Source organism: Pteropus alecto, unplaced genomic scaffold, assembly GCF_000325575.1.
Source record: "Pteropus alecto unplaced genomic scaffold, ASM32557v1 scaffold156, whole genome shotgun sequence".
Taxonomy (NCBI): domain Eukaryota; kingdom Metazoa; phylum Chordata; class Mammalia; order Chiroptera; family Pteropodidae; genus Pteropus; species Pteropus alecto.
Window position 1 is genome coordinate 207,339 of NW_006437746.1, and position 13,082 is coordinate 220,420.

Consider the following 13,082-nt stretch of genomic DNA (forward strand, 5'->3'; position numbering starts at 1 on the left):
GATAATAGCAATGTACTAATGAGTTTAAGGATTATAGTTGCCTTAATTTGAGGAGAGAGGCCTTCTCATCAAGCTCATACATCTGTTTGAGTGTTATTGACACTGACTACACGAATTGTGATCTTCTAATTAACGAAGATTCTTGACACATTTGGTGGGCTAATGGGGTAATTCATAGGACCACGGTGGGTGGAGAGCAAGAGGAAAAAGAACTGATTTAAAGATCTTCATGTTTCCTCCAAACCATCTGGAAAACTAACCTCACTGTCTGGTCTGTAAAGGAAAAGGGCAAACGACAGTGGTCAAGCAGTCAAGTGGAGACTGAGTGGCCACGTTATTGTGACTCAGGCACAATACGTGATTCTAAGCCTAAGCGATTATATTTTTGCTTTTATACCATCAGGAAGGGGCGATATGCCTCAGAACATCTCCTTGAAATACTGGGAAGGCCAGTCATGATCTTCCACTTGGAGAAGATGTGGCAGAACACACTGTTGGCAACAAAAAGTCATCCGCTCTAATGGGAACACTTGACTGAGCATGTGTGGAGTGCTGAAAAGGAGAGCCCAACTGATACACTGGAACTGTTTCACACCCGTTATCTCCTTCGAGCCTCACAGCGCCACTAAGGGGGGTGTAATTACACCAGCCCTGTCTATAAGAAAACTAGGGCTCAAAGAAGGTAATAAATAATTCAGTGTAAGAAAGCTTAATAGGAGCTAGAACTCAGAAGGGACCCAGGTTTGTCTGAATCCAAGCTTTGACTTAACTGACATGTTAACCACTTGAGCAATCGGCCACTTGAGCAAAAGGGCAGGTTCTTCGCTACCGAACATGTTTCACCTGTTTAAACTTCACATCCTTCACCTGCAAGCTGGGACAATACTATGGGCTTTGCAGCAAAGGCATGGGGATTGAATAAGAAACTTAGGAAAATCCCTGGCATGGGATAGATAATTATTCTTCTTACACTGATTTTATTTCATCATCAGGTTTTCATATCATCAATTCAAAAACTATTTATTAAGCTGTAGTATCAGCTATTACTTATTTGTTGATTACTTTCTGTGTGTTAGGCACAGTGCTTGCTAATTTCTGTTTACCATTTTATGTAATCCTTACAATAAGCCTACAATGTACATATTATTATTATCTTCGTTTTATAGAGGAGGAAACAGATTCAGAAAGATTAAGTGATACAAAAAGGCCAAGTTTCTGAAAGTTAATTTCCTAAAGTCATTTCACTGAAAGAGCAATGTGCCAAATTTCAAAGGATTTTTTAAAAAGTTTAGTTTTGCATCAGCACTGTTCCTGCCTTTCCTTTGCCTTGGCATTTACATTCTACCACCTCTTTATTTCATATAGCAATGGAAGCCATCTCCTTAAGTACAAAATATAGTGTTCGATAGTATTCTATATGGGTTCTCCTGCCCTTGCCCTGCCTCTTGGGAAATTGTGCAGGGAGCTGCCTCACTCCAGTTTATGATTTGCCTGAGAGGTTACAGTGAATTGCAATTCAGTGAAAAGATCAATGATTGATCAGTAGATAATTGGATGAGTTAATTAAAAGCTATTTGTTTATAACGAATTGAATTTCAGCTAATTGACCCAGGACCAGGCTGGTGGCCAACTTTTTGTTGTGTTATTGTCGTTGATGAGGTTTTACCAGATGGCAGGTGGCTGACACCAAGTACTCTGAATGATGTGAGTGTTTAGAATGTTCGGTATGTTTGGAATTTAAAATAAAACCGATTCTTCTTAATCTTGGGCTAAATGACCAGAGAGCAGGATGATCTCTAGGGAAGCCAGATCTGGCAGCTACCCAATCCCATGGTTATAAAAAAGCCAACAATGCACATTATTTATTTTTAGCTTGGAATGGTCTCTGGTGAAATCTACCTCTTGTAACAGAAAGAATAGAGCTGGCTCTATTTTACTCTCTTGTCTAAACTACATATGTTCTGTTCTTTCTCCCACTGTCCCACACCTTTATGCATGCCAATTTCTACATCTTAAATACCTCATGACACGGTCCATTTCTATCTAACCTTCCCCCACTACCCAAGAGAAAGCCACCATTATCTCCACTGAATCACTAAAACAACCTTCCAAAAGTGCTCCAAACTTCAGTTCTTTTTCACCCCAATCCATGCTCTGCAACACAAACAGAATGATCCGTCTAAAATATAAATGCCAATCGGTGTCATTCCGCAGCTCAGAACCCATCCATAGGCTCCTCGTTACCTTAAGAATCAAGTTCAAATGAAAATGTATGGCAGGCACGTATTTCACAGTTAGGACTCAGCCTCTTATCTACCTGGACCCTCTTCCCCTGCCAGCATGAATCAGGGAAGTTCTTCAAACCTATCAACCTCTCCTTACATCTGGGTCTTTGCACATGCTGTTCCATTTCATAGGAACACTCTTCACCTTTCTCTGTCTGACTATCTCTTACTTACGTCCCCCCAAGTCATTGTGATACAGTTTTATGGTCTTCCGTAATCACCTTCCTCAGTATAACTCCCCACAAATATGTGATGTGAATCAACAGATATGCACACTGATGTCCATAACAACAACATTCTTAGCAGACAAAAGCTGGAAACAACCCAAATGTCCATCACCAGTAAAACAGATAACTTACTATATATTCAGTTACCTAAATATGGTTGAGCGGTGATATTGAATGAACAATAGCTATCAGCAACATGGTTAATCTCATAAACATTATTCTGAACCAAAGAAGATCAACACAAAAGGATACTTAGATTCTATTTATTAAAATTTTTTAAAATAGAGAGACAGACAAATTAAGCAATAGTGTTTGGAGGAGAATGCTTAGGTGGGGTAGGTATACAGAGAAACAGAAAGAAATGGCCACACCAGTCAGTGTAGCGGTTATCTGTGTGAAGAAGGGATGGGCAGAAACTGCAAGAGAGAACGAAGGAGCTCCTGGCCTGCCGGTAATGTTCTGTTTCTTGTCCTATGTCACACTACATAGGTATTTACTTCATGATAGAGCATTGCTCTGGATAGCTCTGTTATATTTGATAATATAAAACATAAAGCAAGAATTCAAGTGGATGAATGAATGAATGAATAAAAGAAAACTTAAAGTTCTGGAGAGTTCCAAGGAGCTTTCTCTAACCTTTCCCTATTACCACACTTTTGGGGAGGAAGGTGAAGAAAGGTATTCAGGTAAGAGTTCTTTTTCTTTTCTCATTTGAAGCTTTCCCTGCCTCATACCTTCATTTGCCATGCAATCCTTATTCCTTGTCCACCCTGCTCTGTCTCAATTGAAGACTTGCCGCTGGTCTGCCCAGGGGCTGCTCACCACAGAGGATCTGGGGGAACCCTTCGAGGCTATGAGGGCACTGGAGGGTGGTCTCTGTTTTGCCATCACTCCCAGTGTACGATATCCAACGAGCAGATGTTTCTAGCAAACACGAAGAGGAAGGCATCAGGCCAGACCACTGAAATCAGTTGCTAGGTCATGCTGTCACCTTCTCCACATCTGAGGGGTCATGCAGCAGCCACCAGATTGAGCGTGTGAAGCACAAGGCGCGTCTGAAGGGAAAAGACAAGTGCACCAGAGTTCTGGAATTTCATCTGATTTCCTTTTTATACCATAAAAAAAAAAAAAACAAAGAGCCTACACATGTCCCCACATCCTGACCCTGAGTCAATTCCAACTGTCCCTGACTTGCACGACCCTGATTTGCCCACTCTGGCCAGAAATGGACAGGTAGTCTGCAGAGATCCTGCAGCATCCACCAGTTGCTCTCTCCACAAACCCAGGCATAAAGAGCCGACGCAGCGCACTGCATCTGAAGAGCACTCGAAAGAAGCAGAGCGTGTGCTTTGCTCTGCCAACGGAGCCTGGAGGACTTTGCTGGTCAAGGGAAGGAAAAATCAATATGGCTATTTAAAATGTAATGGTGGCGGCTAAGCAGTGCCAGAAGGACATTCCAAGGGGGACAGTCCAGGCTTTGGGAAAGGAGGAGGAGGAATTTCAGTGGAGTTTTTAAACTTCAGACTTGCATCCTTATTCCATTTTCAAATAGCCAAATTCTGAAACATTCCCACTTTCATATCCTGCCCAGAAATAGTAATAGCTACTCTTTCTCGACTACCTAGAATATGACTGGAGTTAATATGTCAGTGGTAATATTAACCTCACTTAAAGATTTTTCTATCAGTATTATGACTACTAGGTTATTTCAAAATTTTGCCAGTGTATTTTCGGAAAAGATTTCTAGAAATGGGATTTCTGGGTCAAATGATGATAGGACAGCCAAACAGAGGAGATAAACAGTATCAGGGTGGTCTTTTGAAATATTGCATGAAACTGGAGAAGACTTCAGTGTGTGGAGGACTATGGAGGGACAGAGGCTAGCTAGAGCGACATCATCCCAGAAGGGCCCATTTTCCCTGGATTGGGCAGACATGCTGAATGCCTAGGCCTAAACTCAAAATGACGACCTCTCCTCCCCATAGTTGCCAGGACTGTGTGTTTATGCTAAGGGGACTATGGGGACATAGGAGGAATGTGTGTTTTTCACAATGGGCAGAATTTTTTCAAGGAGGTAGTTGCCCAGACCCTAAACTGTGGCCAATATATTTCTCCTTGCTTATGGGATCATGAGGGGTTTTACCCTATCCACAAATATAGGGAAATCCAGCATCTCACGTTTTTCTCATCTGTAGTGTTTACCCCGAAGCTAAGACTTTCTATTATTCCTTGTGATAATCGGAGCTCTAGGAGGCCCTGACTTTATTCGTTTCAAAAACCAGAACAGCATGTCCTGATCCAGATATAGTGAATGTGTATGGGGCTGGGGGGCGTACAGAAGGGGAAGTGAAGGCAGGAGGCCAGACTAGGGGAGCAAATACCTAAGGTTATAGTCCTGCCCAAAGAATTTAAAGTTGCAGTTAAAGAGAACAGAACGTGGAATAGAAATGTCTTAAAAACTGTAGCATATTTCCTCAGTAGCCTGGCTTCCCACACAGGAAAGGTTGCTCTGCCCTGCTCTGCCCACTTGCATAACCCCATCCCTAGACCCTGGGCTCAGCTCCTCTCTTCCCCCTCCAAAGTCCCCTCACATTATAAGACTAACAGTATAGAAGGGAGTCATCTAGGGAGATGAGAGGAGATCATCTCCATCTCTCTGGGAGTAGGTATGGAGATGCCTTAAAAATGCCTGCATTAGAACATCATTTCTGGATTAAACTTGCCAGGGACATCTATCCATTCATGTCTCCACGCTCTCATCCCATTATCTCAGGCCCTATCAGGAAGTAGGAGTGCTAAGCCAAGACCCAAGATGTACTCTTCTGTCCTTCCCAAACTGGCTCTCCTCATTTACAAGCACCCTGCCCCACCTCTCAACATAGATGATAGATAGAAAGATAGACAGTTCAAATAATTGATTATATCCAAAGTTTAATTTTTAGCCCATGTCTTCTTTTATCCCTTGACTTCTAAATTCTTATGTCCCTATCGACATCTTGCATCTAGGATAAGCAATGATTATTTATTCATTGTCTAGAAGACAGTGGAATAATATCTCCAAGGGGATTAAAGAAAATAACTGCTAATCGAGAATTAAATATTCAGCAAAAATAGTCTTCAAAATGAAGGTGAAATTAGTATGCTTTTAGGCAAACAAAAATGGAGAGAATTTGTTATCAGCAAATGTACACTAACATATAAAATAAAAGGTGTTCTTTGGAAGAGAAAAAAGGAAACCTTGGAGCTGCAAACAAGAAAGAAGATTAAAAAATGTTTAAAGGTAAATAAACCTAAATTTCATCTCTAAAAACAATACTAATAATGACTTGAGGGATTGAAATGCAGAAATAAATGCATGGCAACAACAGCATTTAAGTACGTAGTGGGATAAATGGAATTAAAAGTTTCTGTGGCTCTCACACTGTCTGGAAGTGGTAAGAATAATTATTTATATTAAATCCTAAGACATTAGCACACGTAACTTCTAAAGTAACTACTAAATCATAGCAAAAATAATATATCACTGCTAAGCTAACGAGAAGTAGAATAGAATTAAAATGATCAATCCAAAAATAGAGGAAGAGTAGGTAAAAACAAAAGTGGGAGAATAGAAAGCAAGTAGTAAAATGCTCTATTTAAATTAATATATATGAGCGTAAAATAATATTAAATGTAAAGGGACTCTATGCCAACTAATTACAGATTAGATTCAGATTTTTCATAATAAAAAATAAATCCATGAGAAATATGTCATTTTTCAAAATGTATGCATCTAACCTCATATTCTCAAAGTGCATGAAGCAAAAATTCAGTCTTAAGAAACAAATACACGAGTCCACAATCATAGTGGTAGAGTCTAATAAACTCTTACTAGCTGATAGAACCAGCAGGTAAGAGTATGCATATAGATGATTTCAACAACATGATTAAGAAACTTGATCTGATTCACATATATAAAATGCTACATAAACGCCAGCGGAATGTTTATTCTATTTAAGTGACACCAAACATTTACAAAAATCACAGGCCATAAAAACTTTAAAGGATTAGAATCATACAGAATGCAATTAAACTAGAAATCTGTAACAATAAACGCTCTAGAAAATTCCTATATGCTTGGAAGTCACAAAATATACCTCTGAATAATCGATAGGCCAAAGAAAAAACAAGGGAAATTTTAAAAATATATAATTTTTAAATGAACATTAATAAAAATGTTACAAATCAATAATTGGAGTTTGCAGCTAAAGTTGAGCTTATAGCCTCAAATGGATATATTATAATGGACATATTATAACATAAGAAAGGCTGACAATTAAAGAAGTTAGAAGACAAAGTAAAACCTAAACAAAATAGAAAAAGGAGATAATAAAGAGGCATAAATTAATGAAACAGAAGGCAACCCAAAGTATAGAGAATCTATAGAGCCAAAATAGTTTCTTTGAAAAGGTGAATAAAATTGACAAACCCTGTCAAGACTGAAAGAGGGGACACAGGGTGAACACAATTAACCAAATTAGGAATAAATGAGGTACATAATTACAGACATTAGGATAATAATAAGAACAACTTTATGCCAATAAATTTGAAAGTATATGTAAAAGTGACTAATTCCTAGGAACAAAACAAGTTAGCAAACTGACCCAAAAAGAAGTAAAAATTCTGAATAGACTCAGAGATGTTAATGAAATTAAATGAGCAATTAAAAACCTTTTCATAAAGAATTCTGGATCTGGATGGCTCAACTAATATATTCTACTAAATTAGTAAAACTCTTTTAGAATCTATAATGAGAATTACCTGCTCCTCCCCCAAAGAAAAGAGTCAGACAATCCAATATATGAATAGGTAAAATACATGAACAGAAATTTCATGATAATGAAACCAGAGGATAACCAAATGTCCAGCTAATGAATGAGAAAATGCTCAACCTCAAGTTCTCAAAAAAAAAAGCTGATTAAAACTCTAATGAGAAACCACTGCACACCCTGCAGAATGGGTCAAATTTTTAAATAAAAACAAACTGTCGTAGCCATTAGGTAGAAACAGGATGGAACAGTCACCCCAAATTTGGTTCGGAAGTCAAGACTGAGGATGTCACACACACACCAACAGGGTATAAATGGGTTTAAAGCTGACATGATGAGGCTTCCTTGAGCAAGCAGGGTAGTACCCTGGGAATTTCTTGAGCGATAAGAGCAATGGGAGCACTTTTTGCTTTAATAGTTGGTCTCAGTTTCTGAGATCGCTTCGGAACCAAAATGGGCATCTTGTTATTCATAACAAGCTTGTTCCAATACCAAGTGTTGGTGGAGAAGCAGAGCAGCTGGGACTGTCACGCTTTGCAGGTGAGACTGCAAAGTGGTACAACCACTTTGAAAAACAGATTTGTATTTTCTTATAACATTAAACATTCACTTGCTGTATGACTCAAGAGTCGTGAAAACTGTTCACACAACAACCACCTGTGCATAAATGTCTATAGCAACTTTATTCATCATCTCCCCAGACTGAAAAAACAACAACCCTCAAATATCCTTTAGATGAGGAACAAATAATCAAACTGTGGTACAGTGATGCACTGGAAGATCAACCGGCAATAAAAGGAAAAGAATATTAATACGTGCAACGACCAAGATGAATCTGAAATTCATTAGGCTAAGCAAAAGAAGCCAGACTCAAAGGCTCATGACTGTATAGTACCATTTTCATGACATTCTGGAACAGCCAAAACTATAGGGGCAAAGCACAGATCAGTGGTTTCCAAGGAGCTGGGTGGAAGGGAAAAATTAGACTACAAAAGAGCACGAAGAAAATTTTTGGTGATGGCTGTTCTATAGTTTGATTGCAGTGATGGTCACGTGCAATTGTTTTGTATTTGTCAAGTATGAATTGTCAAAAGTCACAAAATTGTGTCTAAATAGGGTGACTTTTCCCGTGTATAAATCTTATCTCAATAAAAATTTTTAAAAATAAGATTTAAAAAACTACTAAAATGCCAAATTAATATAAGGTTTCCTTATTTTTGTCTATCATTTTGTTTAAAATGTTTGCCAAATATGTAAAAACATGAAAACATTATATAATTTGTGAAAAAAACCTGAGCACTTATATATTTATAGTATACATAGCAAATACTGTATTTTAAAAGTTTCACATATTATGGAAGACAGAAAAAAATTAACCAAAATTTCAGGAGTAGTCATTTATGCCTGGAGTAGGGAAGGACCATAGATTTTTTTCTTCCTATTTTTCTATTTTTAAGTTATATTTAATAAATATATATTGGTTTTTTCTATAAAGAAAATGACATATTACATTTATGAGAAGAAATATATGGGAGTCAGAATAATCCTTCCCAAATGGAAAAATTTTCTCAGAGTATATTTGTCTAAGTAAAATATTCATTTTGTAAACAAGTCATTATTCTTTGTGGCTTTACTTTTTCTGCAAAATAAGAGAAATCTGTTTGATATTTTCGCTGTTTTCACCCCGAAGGCAAAATAAACACAGCAGCTAATTCAGAGTGGGTGGAAAAGGGGAGTATGTAAAAACAAGAGCATTGATTTTCACGTCTAGACTTTAATTCATATTCTAAATCAAATATTTTCTACAGTTTCCCTTCCCAGTGAAAACAGTGAAGCTCTCCTATTACTAAGCAACACATATATATTAAATATGCTTCAAATTCTTATTCTGTATGGTGTTTTAATTTGGCCTCCTTTGATATAGTTCATTCAGTTTGCTTTTCTTAAAGAGTGCTTATATTTCTTAGATGTTGGGTTATTTTGTTTTATGAGGTAACTTGGCTTAATGTTACTCAGGAAGAATATAATAAGCCTAAACCTTAACTTGAGCAGCTTTTAAACAGTTTTCTTAGCTACATTAAGAAATGGGGCAGGAGTATCTCTGGATGGAGAGGAAAAGAGCAAATATTGCAATATGAGTTTGACTGACTCTTGCTAGCTAGTAACTTTCCCAACTTTCTCAAGTGACCATTGTCTTCAAGGCTTCTCTGCCCAGGAACTTTTACTCTCTCTTGTAAGAGGCTGGATCGGTGATGAAGAAGCTGTGAAGTAGGGTAATGTTTAGAGGCTTCCCAATCCACCAGTCATCATAGCTACAAGTGTAGCACTAAAGTGATCTTTGTTGTGTGTAAATGGGGTCATTAACTCCTTGGCCTGAAATCCTAGCACAGATTATCATTATACTAGACTGAAAGTGGAAGTCTTTCTCCTGGCCCACAGGGCCCTGCATGACATGACTCTTGTTCATCTCTCTGCCTTCTCTGTTCTCTCTCCTTCCAGTCTCCAGGAATTGTCCATTGGTCAAACCCAATTGGAAGCCAGAAGACAAATCTATTAAGGTAATCCGCAGAAGTCAGAGTATTTGGGAAGAGAGCAGAACAGAAGGAGTGGAAAGCAGGTTTGGAGGGGAATGAAAGATCTTTCACATGACAATCCCCAAAAGGGAAGAAGGAGAGGCATGGGTTTATGATGCTAGTGGTTACTTAAATTAGCCATCTAGGACTTTTGAGGAGCTATATCTCACCTTGCCTCAAAGGGTTTAGTCACTTGGTCGTAAGGAGAGTATGTATGTGGAGAGGGGTGTAGGGATGCTGACACTTCCCCCAGAAGACACTCTTCTCTTTCACCTTCCACCCCAGGAAGGTGATCAGGAAATTCCTAAATAAAGTGAGGGGGAGATTTTTATTCCCTCCAGGACAGGCTCCATGGGAAACCTTAAGAGTCAATGAGGCTGCTCCATCCAAGACAAACATTTTAGTCTGTAAGTGGAGCTTGCTCATAGCAACCCTGACACCTGCATCAAGGTCCTCTTGATGATCAAGATCCATAACTTTAAAACATTTTTTTACAAATTGAACATTTCCAAAAAATCCTTGCAGAATTCTGTTTTTTTTAAAGACTAGAATGTAGAGTTTTTCTGCCTAAGATGTGCGTGCACGTGCGTGCGTGTGTGTGTGCATGTGTGTGTATTTTTACAAATTGAACATTTCAAAAAAATCCATGCAGAATTCTAATTTTTTTTAAAAAGACTAGAATGTAGAGTTTTTCTGCCTGAGATGTGTGTGTGTGTGTGTGTGTGTGTGTCGTGCGTGTGCGTGTGTGCGTGCGCATGTGTGTGTGTGTGTGCGCGCATGTGTGCATGCGTGCGCGCGTGTGTGCATGTGTGTGTGCGTGTGTATGTGTGTGCAGAAGGAAGCCAACTGGGTTTTTGCCTGCTCCTCCTTCTTTTTCTCCTCTCAGCAGCACCTGAGAGAGCAGTTTGGAAAAATGGTAATAGAATCTCTGCTATATGGACAGGGAGCCCAATTGTAAGACTTCACTCCAAGTTCATGCAGGGACTAGAATTCTGAATCTCTTAGTACTTATTTAGAGCTCTGTCCAAAACTTTACTCTGCCTCCTGTATGGTTTCTGTTACAATCACAGGTGCATCATTAGCAGACTCTATGTGAAACACATCACGTAGAGTGGTGGGGTTAGAACAGGTAATATAGGACAGATTGGGATAAGGAGTGTGGCGCATGTCAAAAGAAAAAAAGAAAGATATGGAGCAAATATTAAACCTAAAATGTGTTTGCTTTTGACTTTCCCCCAAACCCGACAAATGCTTAGGTTTAGTGATGAGCAAGTCTTAATGCCACCATTTTATCAACTCATTAATCAAGAGGAAAGACTTGTTCTCACAGATGTTAAGGATGCATTACTCTCAAAGCATGCAGACCAACAGATGACAGGTACTCCATCAGCCTAAAGCATTTTTGGAAGCAGTGGCAGGCAGTCAGTGGAAACTGACATGGTTACTAACGTCAGCTGGAATGCAAAACTATTGGGATGGTAACCACAGGAAAAAGCTGCTATTAAAGAAATTCTTGACCTGTTAAAAGCAATCTAATTAGGAATTGGCTATTTGGGCTTATTTAAGTCTCCATATTATAATGGACTAAAGGTTTATTAAAGCTGTTCTGAGAATAAGGCCAACCTGCCTTTGAAATTTACAGCTCAAGCAAAATTGTTCACACAACTAACTAACTTTTGGGATGTTCTCTTATGTCTCTAAGCTTTTGAATTTCCAAGCTTGAACTCTACACCTACCACGTCTGGTATGGGTGCATTTTATTTTCTATAAAAGATCTAAATATTTACCGACATTTATTATCAAAAGCAAGTATTTAAAGGAAACAGTCATTGCAGTGATGCTGCATTACAAGAGAGGACAAGAAAAATAGAGGTTGGATTCTGGACATTTGCTTGCTCGCAAGTCTGCCTTAGTGGTGGGGAGAGCGTGGGATATTATTCATTGAAAGATGGTCATTAAATCTTGTTCCTAACATAACCATAGTGTCTGTCAACCAGTACCCAATTATCTTCATCTTTTGTTGCTTCTCTTATAAAAATTTAATCTAACTTCTTGAGTCTGTCATTTTCCCACTCGAAGCCTATTTATCCTCTATATTTTCAGATAAATTTAACGATCATGGCTATATGGCTTCCTGACATACTCAGAAGCACATTAGAAATAGAGGATGTGGTGGGATGATGGTTATAGACAGTAATACAGAAATAATGAGATGGACATATATGAGGATCAATAACTCCACTCACAGACCTTTTTTTTTAGTCTGCTAAGGCTGCTATAACAATGCACCACAAACTGAATAACTTAAACAACAGAAATTTATTGTCTCTTAGTTCTGGAGATTAGAAGTTTCAGATCTAGCAGTTTGAGACCAGAAGGGTCATGCTCCCCCTGAAAGTCGGGGCCAGGTTTCTCTCCCGGCTTCTGGGAGTTCTTTAGCTCGTGGAAGTATAACTTCAGTCTTCACATGGTATTCTCCTTACATGTGTGTTTGTGTCCAAATTTTCTCTTTTTATAAGGATATCAGTCATATTGAATCCGGGGCCCACTCTACTCATTTACGACCTCATTTTAACTTGACTAAGACAGCTGCAACATGCCTATGTCCAAATAAGGTCACATTCTGAGGCAATGAGGGTTTAGGGATACAACATATGAATTTGTTGGAGGGACACAATTAAATCCACAAAGATCTCAGTAGCCTCTGATGAGGGAACCACATCACAGGAAAATCCATAATAAACTTGAACCAAGACCAGATTAAATGAGAGAAAAGATGGACTCGGTGGTCCCAGAATTAGGATTTGGATCTGCATTCTTTCTAACTATGTAACTTCAGGCTTATTCATTAATAGCCCTGAGTCTTTTTTTTTTTTTTTAATCTAAAAGAGGATAATGAAAACTTTTCTTGCCTTATAGTTGGAAAAAGAATATTTGTGATTTGATTATAAACAGTAAATTCTATTCATGTAACATAGTATATATTCATAGCCTACTTAGAATTACTATTATAATAAATTAAGTAAAATACAAAAACCTTGCAATACAGGTTCAGTTATTCCCCATTATTCCTCATACTATAGTTATCAAATGTAGTTTCATTTCTATACATTATAAATCTGGCAAAGTGATGTTATAAATTTTACTTTGAACAGTCATATGTATTTTAAACAATGTAAAAGAAAAATA